The sequence below is a fragment of the Chamaea fasciata genome, unplaced genomic scaffold (genome assembly GCF_029207755.1).
Source record: "Chamaea fasciata isolate MVZ Bird 193981 ecotype frontalis unplaced genomic scaffold, bChaFas1.0.hap1 SCAF_1, whole genome shotgun sequence".
Classification (NCBI taxonomy): Eukaryota; Metazoa; Chordata; class Aves; order Passeriformes; family Sylviidae; genus Chamaea; species Chamaea fasciata.
The window spans coordinates 63,195,198-63,209,410 of record NW_027094086.1 but is presented as its reverse complement, the minus strand read 5'-3'; positions in this window follow the sequence as shown (position 1 = coordinate 63,209,410).

Genomic DNA, 14,213 nt, shown 5'->3' with positions numbered 1-14,213 from the left:
TTTGACAAAGGAAATGGCACTTGTCCCTTCTTCCCTCCCTTCCTTCACTCATTTGAACAACTAAATATAAAATGTCTGCCAAATAAAAAAGAACTGAATCCACAGCTTTTTTATATGGGAAAATGGAATTGGCTTATTCAGTTAGGTAACTTATATACTAATATCAGCAGTTCAAAGGAAAAAAATATTACACGACTTTTTAGAGAATAATATCTGTTATATGTCCTTAGACATTATTTTGCTTGACAGAAGAGGTTTTTTACTGGTAGAAAGATGATAATCTTAATTGAACTTTAAATATAAAGGTCATTGTAAATAGAACTACTGTCATATATGGAGTAAATGTAAGTACTCTAGCTGGTTTCAACCAAAGGAGGACCACAGATCGTTATAAGCATTGGACCAAATACTTAAAACAAGCCAGACAGCTTGAATACTAACAAGACTTCCACTAAGTTACATATAACAAAAGGCTTTTGCCAGAATAAACTAGAAACTGTGCTATGCATCCTAAAAACATTTTCACAGATTCACAGAATATTCTGAGTTTGTGTGTTTGTGCATTATAGTCATATCTGTAGTTTATAGCATCATCTCCAGTGATATAAGTAGGATTTTGATATGTCTTGCTCATAGTTGCTACCTTTGGAAAAGTAAAAATAGCAGAAAATGTGCAGGAGTCAAAACATTCTGCCTAGGATTTATTTATTTAGAGTGTTTGGCCTACAAATCTGTAGCTCTACCCTGGAGAAAAAGAACAACCACAGGCCTTGGGTAAAGTCTTCCTTCAGTGTCATAATGATGCTTAGAGGATTTTTATTCATGTTCATCCACGAATTTGTGCTCTACCACACACTTAACACAGTATCATGCACTGTTTGAATCATTGTTTGGATAAGATCTGACTTCACGCAGTGAACAGTTACAACCCTTCCACTGTTTCCACCCTTTAAAATCGACAACTGTTTCAGAAAACTAAATCAGGAGATGTGTCATTCTAATGAGAAATTGAAATACATGGGATTTTTTCATTCTTTTTTGTTTTCTCCCCTTTGCAAGTACCAAGAATTCATGTAAACAGCTGTTTTCTTGTTGGAAAAGGAAAATGAGGAAGGAAAATCAACTTTAAAATGTTATTTTTCTGTAAGTTACAGTACTTCTTGGTATTTACAGGCAGAAAGGAGACAACTTCATTCTGTCCCAGCTTGAATTCATAAACCTAACTTGATCACTTTCTGAAGAATTTATGAATCATGGTTAATAATCAGCTTTAGGCCCTTCTGAGGAAAGAATCACATTTTGAAGCTACAAAGGTCCACTAAACAGCCCACGGGAAATGACCCTGCATCCCATTAAATATAAAACCTCACTACTGTAGGACTCTGTGTCAAAGGGAAAACATTGCAGCCTCTCCTTCCTTCAAGTGTCAGAGAACTCCCTCTTCCTAAATGCTTTATTAAGATTGAAGAAGCATACCAGATTCCTGTTTTTCAGGGAAAACTGTTTTCTTCTTCTTGAAAAAGTTTCTTTCCTTTTACTTTGGGGAAAAGAAAACAAACCATTTTCTTTCTTCATTCCCATATATTCATTATGGTCCACCTTTTTTTAAAGCACTTATCTTTCTTTTATCTATTTCATATGCCTGTGGCAAACACCATAGTTGTCTTCTTTCTATTCCAGGAATCTCCTACAGTGTATTCTTTATCTTAGTTAGACCAGGTTGCTATTTTCCTATTTAAATGGAAGATATGGACTGAAAGTCAGATGTGAAGGTCAGAGAAGAGGTTTTTAGTTTATTTTGATTTAAGTTTTTGCAGGCCACTTTTTGCTTGATGGAAGACATAATCACAAGAGAATTATTCAGAAATAAAGTGAAATTCACATTTCCTTTACTAATATATTTAAGTTTCCCAGGCTTAAGTGGTCTCCCATCTGGTTTACTATCTCTTCAATTGCAGTAATGGTATTGGCCACAACTTCTACAGAAAAAGTAATTTAAAAGGCCTTCTTCACGTAATTTTAGGGAAAATACATATAAGGTATGTGAAAGTGAAAAGACAAATAGAACAGGTAGACTGTGGCTTTTGATTCCCACGGTGTGATTCAAGAAGGAATAGCAACAAATTAGGACAAATAGAAGTATCTTGTCTTTCTCCACTTACAAAGGGGAAAGTTTAACCAACTATTTTCTGATACAGGCATTCTGACTTAAGTCAACTTCCCATAGCCTGTAAGACCTTTGTTATAAAATTTCTTGGCATAACTGATGACTATTCAGAAGTTTCTTAGACTTTATATATTTGACACGATATAAATAGCATCCAAGAAGTTATAATGGTTATAAAAGCCAATAGTGCTAGCAAGTTATCACCAACAACAAATATCAATATAAAGTATATAATATCAATATAAAAAAGGTTACCATCAATCATTTGAGGTATGACAAAGAATCTTCACTATGAGGAAAGGGAAATGGAATGAAAAAGGAGGAATGTCAATATTGCACAGTCCGGAAAAGAATATGATTGCATTCTGATTCCCTTATCTGAAAAATCTAAAAGAATGATCTCTGGAAATTAATCAGTGTGCGAGAGTCTTCAACTGATTTGACATGATGTTACAGTATTTTAGCTACAAAAACAAATTTCAATTACCCACACAGAGATTTCATTTCCGAAAGTGGAGGAGTGTCTTTTTATAGCTGCCGTGCAGCCTTATTTGGAATATTACCTGCATTTCTGGATATGAAATTGTAAGAAAAATGGTAAACATTTCCATTAAATTTCAAGGAAAAGAAAAAAAGGGAAAAAAATCCTAAAAAACATGTAAAGTAAATAAATTTAACTGAGATGGAGAAAAAAAAGCTCAATGGCTTCTCAGCTGATAAAGAGCTAAGCATCATCTTCTGGCTTGTCAAGAAACCATTTTTACAAAAAAAAATACAAGATAAGTTATCTTATGACAATGTTGAATGTTCGTTTTCTGACACAGAATGAAGGGTATGTCCGCTCTGGAGATGTGCAGGTTTCTGAGAATCCCATAAAATATGCAAACACAAATACTTATTTGTAAATCAGTTCTCTCTATGCATCAGCTTTACATAATTTTTTTTTTTTTGACACAAAGTTGAGCTTCAATTATTTTTGAATGGCCTGTTGGCTTTGCTCCAGTGAACAGTCACCTATTTTTTCAGCCTGCAGGAATAGCTTATTATTTTAAAAAGGTCCAGATGGTATATGCTAGGTGAATAAATCCAAAGCCTTTATTGTTTTGTTCTATTCATGTCTCTTATATTACAAATATTGTGAATGAAAGTTACAGAATAGATTGCCAGAGAGTGTCATACTCTTGACAAGTGGAACATGCTAACACAAGAGTTCACTGTTAGAATATTTATTATTAGGTAATATTTAAAGTGCTAAAATATTAAAAGAATGAAGTCTAATGAAATAAATATTAGTCTAGTTGCAATGATTATGCTTCCAAATATATAACAGCCACAATATTATATATACAAAACTTTCAAGTGTATTTCCTCCTTTCTAGGACATTATTCTCACCCTTTACTCCTCTGAGTTCCTAAGGCCCATGGCTAAAATTCAGGGAGGGAAGATTGTTACAGCAAGTCGTCAGCATGCCAGGAGTAGTTTGGTGATGATGTTTGACAGTGTCATGCTTCTGATAATAACACATGTTTAGAGCAACTTTATGTGTTTACCAACATGCCCTACACCTTGCTCTTCTTAGTTGTTCTGAAAGTCTAGGCTGCATCCAATCTTTTTATATACTTAAGGGTTTTACTTACAATGGATATTTGTCATGTGTATCCTTTTTTCTGATTAAACCAGGTTTCATTCAGGTGACATTCCTGTGAGGAACAGTATTTTGGCATAGGTTAGTTGCTTGTACCTCTAGTCTTCAAAGTCACCATTCCTCTATATTTTCAGGACATTCTCTATCATTTCTAGTCTTTACTCATTTATGCTGCATTTTATCCCATGGCAATGGATCCCTCATTCCAGATAAATATTTGTTATTATTGTGTATTAATTACAAAACGTACAGAACAAAAACAACTGTTCAAAGTTGAGCAAAAGCTAAATCCATGCAGGTAACTGTTACCTGATCATTAAATGAGCTAAAACCTCCACAAGCCAAAACCTTATCTCCAGGCAGGCTAAGAGAAGTCCAGGTCCTGAGGTATAAAAGAAGCCTGGTTCTTCTTACAGGGAGTAACAACTCTGAATTTATGGGGGTAAAAGGCTGCACTGAACAGTAAAGAGGGAGCTGCTCATTAGCACTGAGCACAACAGTTCACAGTAGATATTGAGCAAAAGGGCAACCACTATTTACACCTCTCAGAGCCCTCAGTAAGTCACAATATGAAAAATCCACCTGGAGAGTGGAGAGGAGAAAAAGTACAGGATAGAAATGAGTCTCTCCAGCTCCTTCTGGAGTATGATTTTTTGGAGACAAATCTGGTTTGAGACAAGCAGCGCAAAAACTGTATAAACTCACAAGTTTTAACCACGTCTCCACCAAAAGCTCTTAGCTTCTTCTTCTGTTTATTTAATTAGGTCATTAGCCTAGCCTGTGGATTTAGCTTGTACAGAGGAAAAAAAAGTGATTTGTTACTGCCCAATAATTACTCCAGAGATATTTGGTTTTCTCATAACACAAGGTTGTGATCATAATTAGCTTTCTGTGTCATATACAAAATGGTTGAATCCTACCTCATTGTCACTTTTGCCCTTCCTGTGCTGAGGACAACCTCACAAATATGTCATGTACTCTGCAGGACAGAGCAGAAGTGTCATTAAAACTTTATGGAAACAGACACTATGATTTCATGTGCAAAACTCTAAGTGCTTTCCTGGTGCCATATATATACACCATTATAAACTATTAACGACATAGCTAACTATTGCACAACACATACTTAAGCATATAATACAGGATCTATGCATAGCTTTAAAACAGAAATGGAAATAAAGTTCATTTTCTAACTAGTGTTTAGCTTCTTTGATTAAAGCCAAGCTGTTCAATTTCTGTGTCCATGCAGTTATATTTGGCCCAGGAAGGATGCACTAGTGTGCAGAACAGGCTTGCCAGGAGCCTGATAAAATATGTAATTGCTTATTCAGTTCCTATGCTGCTGATTCAATGTCTTTGGAAACTCCTTCTGACAACAAGCGACTTACTAAACATATTTAAATTATCTTGTGGACACAGATGGGTCCAGTGTATCCAACAACAGCAGAAAAATAAAGCCATATACTGAGAATTGGTCACATAACTTGAACACAAATATTTAGTTGTTATTCAGTGGTTTACATCTCTAGACCTCATGGTGCTTTCTGACAGTGGAAACTTATTCACAAAATGGTGAAAAAGTTGTACAACATCAATGCACTTCAAGATATGATAAAGCTTTTGGGACAAGCATCAGGTTGTACCTTCTCTTGTAAGGACACAATAAGATAAAAAGGGTCACAAAAACGTCTGTGATTCTTTCTCTGAAAATAGAAAAATGAAACAGAAATGATATTTTATTTCATCTAGGAGAATACCTGAAAGTTCTGGCCATACTACCTTTGGTTGATAACACTTGTGCAGGTTTATTTTTCCTATATTTTTAAGTTCAACAAGCAAAAAAGCTTTAGGAAGAAAACTGGAAAAGAAAACTCTCAACTATCAAAATCATAAAGTATTGGTTTAAGCATTTCTAGAGTGAAAGCATTTTTAAGACTCATGAGTTTTTCTACATCAAAATAATTTTTTCAAACATTTCTTTGTATAAAATCATAATATTTTATGATTTATTCCCAAACACTTTGAAGTGAAAAGAAGGACCCTCAAATTTCCCACAGGTAAGGAAGAGGTGAAAGATTTTTCTTCAATTTGTAAAAGCAGTTCCTTAACAGACATACAGCTTATTTGCTTAGACAAAAACCTGAATGCAACTCCAAGAAAAAACTGAAGCTACTGAAAAGAAAAAAAATATTTTTTTTACATAAAAGATTATTTATAGATCTCACCTGGGATTAGCCAATAATTTCTTTCATATGTGAATCAAATACAAAAAGAACAGAAAGTAATTAAAATATGATATATTACATCAAAAGACACGTTTAGAAGCACATCTGCAGCCTACCTATGGGAGAGACACTGAGAAAACTGACACAAAAAAATGCCTGTAAGTATGAACTGAGCAAGTAGCCACATGTTAGTAGTTCAAAACATAACTTACATTTGACATCTGGATTTTGTGAACTGCCTTGGAAATGAAAATAAAAATATGAAGTGGTGGAGTAGAGTCTGGAGCTGCAGCTCTATATCTCATTTTGCTTAACTTATCTTAGGTGTTACGTGAGAATGCTCATCATTGCAATCCTGACAATGTCATTGAAGTTAATTATGCAAATATAACTCTTCCTACGGGACTGCATTCTGTTGGAAAATCAGCTTGTTTTTAAACTTTTTCAGTGTTCTTGTATGAACAATTCTGGACACACAGGAAGAATTCTTTCTAAGAAGTGAGTAAACAATAAAGACTACTGGATTTCAGGCTCTTTACAGTGACTGAAATGATCAAGTCCCAGTGAGAGGAAACATTTAAAAATATGTAAAATGGTGGTGGTGCATGGTACCACCATGGCTCATTTGCCCTCTGGCAGTCCTCACATTTCTATACACAAAGAATTCAGAGCATATGACTGGCCTGCTCTAGGCAAGAACATGGGAATCCTGTCTGCAAGTGGAAGCTGCTTATGATGCTTGCAAGAGAAGTTACATGTGAGACATGATTCTATTTTGTCAGAAAATTAAGTAACACAATCTCACACAATGCCAAGCTTTGTGAGCCCTCCAGCACAGTGCCAACACAGAGATGTGAACACTTTTTTTGATCAAATGTCCATTCTGTGCTAAGACTGGCATTTGGAAGCAGACCAAACAATAAGACAGCTCCAGAGTGAAGAATTGGAAGAAAAAATCATCTATAAATATTGGATGTGCAGTGGGTAGTTTGGTATGTTTTGTCATGAAATACACAAAGTTAAGAAAAGAAGAGGGTTTTATCTTCCAGGTAATGATCCATAGTTTTCATACCCTGTATCTTTATTCTTTTTTTTTTATTCTTTCTTTTTTTTTCTTCATAGATATATTCTCTGATACAAGAATGGGAAACTGAGAGGAAAAAAAGGTACGCATTGTTACCTTCCCTGGTTTTATAGCAGTAAAACTAAATAATAGGATACCCTTTTTGGTCACATTCTACCTAATGTGCGGCTTTTCCTCAACAGCAAAATTCAAAAAAACCTGGAAATCTTCTGTACAGTAGTTTAGGGATTCTGTTAATATGAAAAAGATAGAAAATGTGTTTTGTGTCAAATATGCTATACACATTTGATATTTAAAAATTATCTGTACATAAAATAATTCTATAGGTATCTGTTTTAGGATAATAATTTCTTTGTCATTCCTTGACTTTACATCAAGAAAACATCTAATCTAAGAGGAGAACGCATTAAGCTGGCAATTTTTTTTCATCAGAACATTTAAAATTTCCTTTCACACTACACATTAATGGTCAGATTTAGAAACGTTCGTTTGCAAAGTGCAATATCTTTTCCCGTGGCTGTACCAGTAGTAGCACCAGTAATAAAAATACTATACCTGTTAAATCTACATTGCTCCTGCATTGCTCCTCTCCAGAGAGATCTGTTCCTGCTTTCCAAGCCATTTCCTGTGTCAAAACCAAAAGGTTAACTTTGTGGAGGTCTCTGGATCTTCTGGTTCCACCAAAGTTCTAAGGCATCTTAATTACCCCCCCACCACACCTCTAAAAAGGGGAAAACAAGGATTTTAAGAGGACCCTGCCTATCCACAAGTTAGGCAGAAGAATTCAAAAAGCACTTTTAGCAGTTTACCTTAAACTGGCACCAAATAATCTCCAGTTTAATATCCATTAATGAAGACAGAAACCTACGGTGATATTAGCACCATCTTCCAAAATATGTAAAGTAAAATTATATATATCCACATTAATAATACTGAAAGAGAAAATTTGAAGTATATAAATGTTCACATACAATAGGCAGAATATACACCCCTTCACTGTGCTGAACTCATGCATAAATGAGCTGATCCATGAGAAAGTATCCGTGCTCATTGAGGAAAGAGATGTTTCACCATTCAGATCCAAAAGTTCAATTTCGTTTTTTGTGAAACAAAGATCAATTCTCACAACTTCAAAATGTATTTTTGAGCCAGAAGAAGGGCACACATGCAGTATTTATTCTACCATTGACTGTTCTCATCTAGACATAGAAATAATAGTGTAATTTTGACTGTACCAATTGTGAGTCTCTGCTAGGTTGATCCTGTCTGGACTCCAGGCACCCGCCAAACCAGCCTTATCACTCCCATTCTCAGCTGGACAGGGGAGAGAAAATATAATGAAAGATTTGTGGGTCAAAGTACAGACAGGGAGAGTTCCCTCACTGATTACCTCATCAGCAAAACAGAATCAACTTAGGGAAAGCTAATTTAATTTATTGCCACTCAAATCCATATAGATAAAATGGGAAAAGAAAAAAAAAACAAAAACAAACAAACAAAAAAAAAAAAAAAAAAAAAAAAAACAAAAAAAAAAAAAAAAAAAAACAAAACAAAAAAAAAAACAACAACCAAAAAAACCCCAAACCAAACCAAACCAAAAAAAAACCCCAAAAAACCACCAAAAAACACCTTTTCCCCACCTCTCCCTTCATCCCTGTTTTAACTTCACTACTGATTTTCTCAACTTTCTCCCCTGTGGCACTGCCAGGGTTTGGAGAAGAAGGGCTACATTACACTCTATTTCTGCTGCTCCTTCCTCCTCAGGGGAGAGCTTCCTTACATTCTTCCCCTGCAACAATGGGATCTCTTCTATGGGAGACAAACCTTCATGAAACAATGTGAGTTACTTCCATGACGTCCCTGTTCCCCCAGGAACAGACTGCTCCAGCATAGATCCCTGACAGAGTCACGAGCTCTGACAGCAAACCAAACTTACTTCAGTGTGGGCTCCTCTCTTCACAGGGACACAGGTGCTCCCAGGAGCCTGCTCCAGTGGGGACTTCCCGTCACAGCATCCTTTGGACATCCACCTGCTCTGGTGGCTGTCTCCACAGGCTGCAGGTGGATTCCTGCTCCCCTGCAGACCTCCATGGTCTGCACCATGGTCTGTAGGCGAATCCCAGCACCTGCACCTGGAGCACCTCCTGCCCCTCCTTTTTCACTGACCTGACCTTCACTGTCTGCAGAGATGTTTCTTTCACATATTCACACTCCACTGCCCATCTGAAGTTACTTGTTCCCCCTGCCCCTCAATCCTTTTTAAATCTGTCCTCTGTTGCTGTTACTGATGGGCTCATCCCTGGCCGGAATCAGGTTCACCTTTTAGCCAGTCATCATTGGTTCTGTGGGATATAGGGGAAGCTTTGAGCAGCTCCTGGCTGAAGCCACACCTATAAGCTAGGGGAACACTTGCAATATTTATAAATTGCCATGAAGGCATTGATTGTATAATGATATTATTATACAAGCAAATAGGTACATTGATTTACATTTTTTATTATTTTTCTAGCATGAAAGGATGCTTTAGTTGAGCAGAGGTATTGAAATCCTATAGAAAGCCTTGATGGAAACAGGACTAGCATTGTTCCATTTAGCAGGTCCATGCCTATAAACTTCAGAAGGAAATAGCGATTCATATTGTTTTCTGTTAATCTATCAATATTTATCTTTATAAAGAAAATGAAGGACACAAATAAAAGGCTGTTATTTACTATTATTAGCATAATGTTACTAAGAAGAACATGTAGTCAGACTGATCATAGTCTTTTTATTAGCACGCATTTCAGAGATATCCCAAATTATCTTTTAGTTGATTTCCTTATTAATTCAGCTAGAGAAGACACATCATTACAAGATTAAAATGGCATTATTATTGCTGGGTGAATATTAAGCTTACTGGAAACAATAGTTGTTGTGACAACAATCACTGAAAAAGAAAATTAAATACGTCTAAAAGTACTACTGATAAGGCTGTAGTCAGAACTCTCTTTTTAATCTACATTATAACAAGTATTTTTTTTCTTTCATGTCACTAAATTATATATATAATAGACTAAATTGCACCAACATTAGTACATTACTACAATTCTTCGCTTACTTGAAAGTAGGAAATATTTACAAATTTTCCAAATATAGTATATCATGACTCTTGGAAATACTCATCTACTTGATTAATGAAAAAGAAAGTTGTTTCCAGCAGGTAAGAACAATAAAGACAAAGAAATATTTTGCAATGCAAATAAAAGATGAAAAAAACAAGCACTTCCATCAGTCTGACTGTAAAATCATAAGACTGCAGAATGTGATATGCATTAAGCATAATTATATACAAATGCATGCTTTGAAAATGGACATCAAAAATGTGTTTATATTGCAGTGAAATTAAGCACATGTCCCAGTTAATATTAATAACTTCCTTGTCATGTGAGTGTGTTTTCATTTTAAGATCATTTTATTTGTAGTCTTTGCGGCTGATTTGGATTCTCTGTTACAATTCTTACACCAAAACTACATCAGTAGACCGCTGCTGTGGGCAAAGAGGTTTCCTAGCTTGTCTGCCACTGCCACTACCAAAGAGGGTATTACAGAATCATATCTGTGATCCTATCTAAAGCCCTCTTATATGCACTCCTCTAGCTGACAGGCACCTGTAGAATTGGAGGAAAAGATGAACCAGAAAATTCAATAAAATGAATCAGAGGGACAGTTAATGTAAGTTAAAAATAGGGAAAATGGCGCAGAAATGTTGCTCTGTGATAAAGAAAGCTTGGAGCTAAGTGCTAACAAACTCTTTTTTTCCCAATGATTCCTGGACAGCCAATGATTCCTGGGCCAAGCCATACAAGAAATCTCCAAGGGGAAATAATTCTCCTAGTCCTGAGTCAGTCTATATGAAATTGTCGTAACACTCTTGTCAAAGAGCCAGTCTAGAACATGCTTCATCTCAACACTTTTGTGTGAATAATGAGATGAAAAAACCTCTACTGTCTTGCAATATTTACAAAAGAAAACAACATGAAAGTAAGATAGATACCTAAAAAGAAACTAAAAGAAGCCCCTATAAAAGCAAAACCTTCACTGGAAGTGAAGTTTGGGAATGATTTGGAGCCTCTTTTTTGAGTTACAACACAAATGCTTACATTTTCAAAGGTTAGAGTAAGAAAAAAAGAAAGTCAGCATGGGTAAACAGCAGAGTAAGGAAGTCTATCAAAATTAAAAAGCAATCCTTCAAATATGTGAAGTTCAATCTGAATAAAGACCAGAAAATGCAAGAACTTTGGTAGCTTAAATGTAAAAACATACTAATGCCAGACAAAAACAAAAACCTAAAATCCTACTAGGAAAAATGAGTGCTTGGATGAGATTACAACATAGCAAAAAGAACTAAATTAATATTTTGAATATTCCTGCAGGTGGGCGTTTGAAGGGATTTTTTGTTTGTTTGTTTTAACCCAGAATGGTTCTTCAGAAAGAACATAAAAGAGAATACAAATATCACATTTAAATATATCACATCAGGAGCACAGCTCATAGGACAACTTGACAAAATTAGTGTTTTTACATCATATAAGCAAAACACATGCTTTCAAGAGGTTTGCTGAAATTCAAGGAATAAATATCTGAATTAATGACTGAAGTATGTACCGTCACACTTAAAACTGGCTTTATACCAGAGGACTAGAAGGAGACTTGCCCTGGAAACTCACTGATCAGTAACCTGTACTGTGAAAGAAAATAAGACAAAATCTGGGGCCTCCACAGAGACTCTTAAGGAAACTAAGTAGCCATGGTATAAAAGACTCTACCCTGGATAAATAAATCACTATAAGTTAGGAGGCAGTGGAAAAAATGGTTTTCTTCATACAGAAGAGAATTGACCAGTGAAGTTCTGAATAAACTGACATGTAAAGAAGATGAAAAACTATGTGAAAAAGTTTGCTGATCATGATGATTCATTTGGGATCTTAAAAAGCAGAGCTGGCTGCAGAGAGTTGCAAAATGACTACGTAGCCCTGAGATATGGGATGATAAACTGGAAGATGGGATTTAATGCAAATAAATGTGATGTGCATATGGAAAAGCAAATGTAATTTTATGATGGGTTCTATAATAATGGGGTTTAAGATGACTGTTAACAGTCAGGAAGGAGATCCTAGATTACAATAGATATCTTTACATAATTATCACTTCAATGTTCACTAAAAGGAAAAAAGTCCCAAATGTTGAGGCTTAATAGGTAAAGAATAGAAGGAAAGATAGAAAATACTATTATTTGACTATATAAGTACACCTGCAAATGTTGTGTACATCTGACTCACTTATCCTGAAGGAGATACAATGGAAAGTCAGGAATATGAACAAAAACATCTTCCAAGTGAGGAAATGTTAAATAAACTAGCATGGTTGGAGGCTGACAGAAAGAAGGAAGCTATGATGGCATCTGTAAATTCAGGAATGGTGCAGTGTAAAGACCACATCCCCTTCAGACCTAGAACTATCTGCAATCAAAGCCACAAGGTGACAGGTTCAAATTTCCAAACAATATGGAGTATTAGCAGTGGTAATACCCAGTGTGAAAGGCTGTGACATGGATTCTAAAATACATTGGAAGAAAATATAAAAGATGTCACTGGAGTCTAAGGAATGGAGATAACACATCTACCTCTAAAAGTTTCCTAAAAATGTGGAACTGTTGGGTTCAGGGGAATTTCACAATATACTTGTCATCTTCTTCCACTTTTTTCCAGGCATCTGCTTTTGCCTACTGTCAGAGACAGGATACAGGTCTAGACAGGCTTTTGGTCTCATCTGACACAGCTGTTCAGATGCTCTTAGTGATAAACCTCACTGTTCTTCATTACGAAAAATAAAAATATTTGATTTTTTTTCCTGTCAAACATTCCAAGCTATAGTCATGAGTGAGTGCTCTGTTTCTTTCCAAGTGTGTTTGAAAGCCTTTCTCTTGATCATCGTATACTGAATGCAAAAGAATACTGTAGTTTCTGTCCCAACTGCACAGCCCTGTTATAAATCAGGAGTATTGTAAGACCTTAAAAGTGCGTTCATTGTTGTGGAAATCTTTAAAACTTGGGAAGGATTTCCAATGCAGTTCTAAGGGATTTCTGTTTTAATGTATCTGCAAATCTATTTTGGTGAATACTCAGTACATCAAAGAAAAAAAAAAGGAAAAAAGGTAAAAAAATAAACCTTTGGAGGACCTTTATATTTAGCTTTACAGAACAGTGAAATGGTTTTTTGAACCTTAATACTCAACTGTACATGTGCTCCTGGTGTGGAAAAATTGTAATTCCCAGTGGTTTCACTTAGGTCTGCCCATGTAAGTTGCAGCTGTGTGACATTATCTACATAAAGTCAAAACCCTTTTTTATAGAAAGCTTCAGAAAAGAGAAAATTTCTGCAACCAATGATTATATACACTTCTGAAATAATTCCTCGTTTTAGTAATTCAGTCTTCCTTTCATCTTTTTTGTTTGGTCAGAAGACATTTCCCTGATGGAATATGGTAGCTCCCTTATTTTTAAGGAGAAACAGTGCATGAGAAGATTAAAAAAATCAACTCAGTGGTCGTAATCTTATTCAGAAAATGTTTCAAGGCAACAGATTTATCACTCCTATGAAACTCCTCATATACGGATCAACATTTTCAAATTTTGAATGAATTTTCTACCATTTTCCCATTGCATTAGTGTCTGTTTTTAAGTGACAACAAGGAACATTGCATATGGAAAAGAGGTGACAGTAAAAAGGACAGAATATAAGATATAGGAGGGGTTTTAATTGCACAGTTATTGAGTGTGAAAGGGATCTGCAACACCCAAAGAAGATAGTATGAAGATATAGTGCACAACTGGATACTACTGAGCTTACTGAACTGTCTGTGTGGGAAGACATTGTTTCATAATGTCAGGGAATTAAATTCACAGAAAATTTCACTCAATTTTTTTTTTTTTTTAATTTTCTATAGCATGGAAAATCTTGGCAATTATTCAGGTTTGGATGGGTAATATTCTTCTGGAGAAGAGTATATCTGCCTGTCACAGGCTGAATTTTCCTGGAAATCATCTTAACTT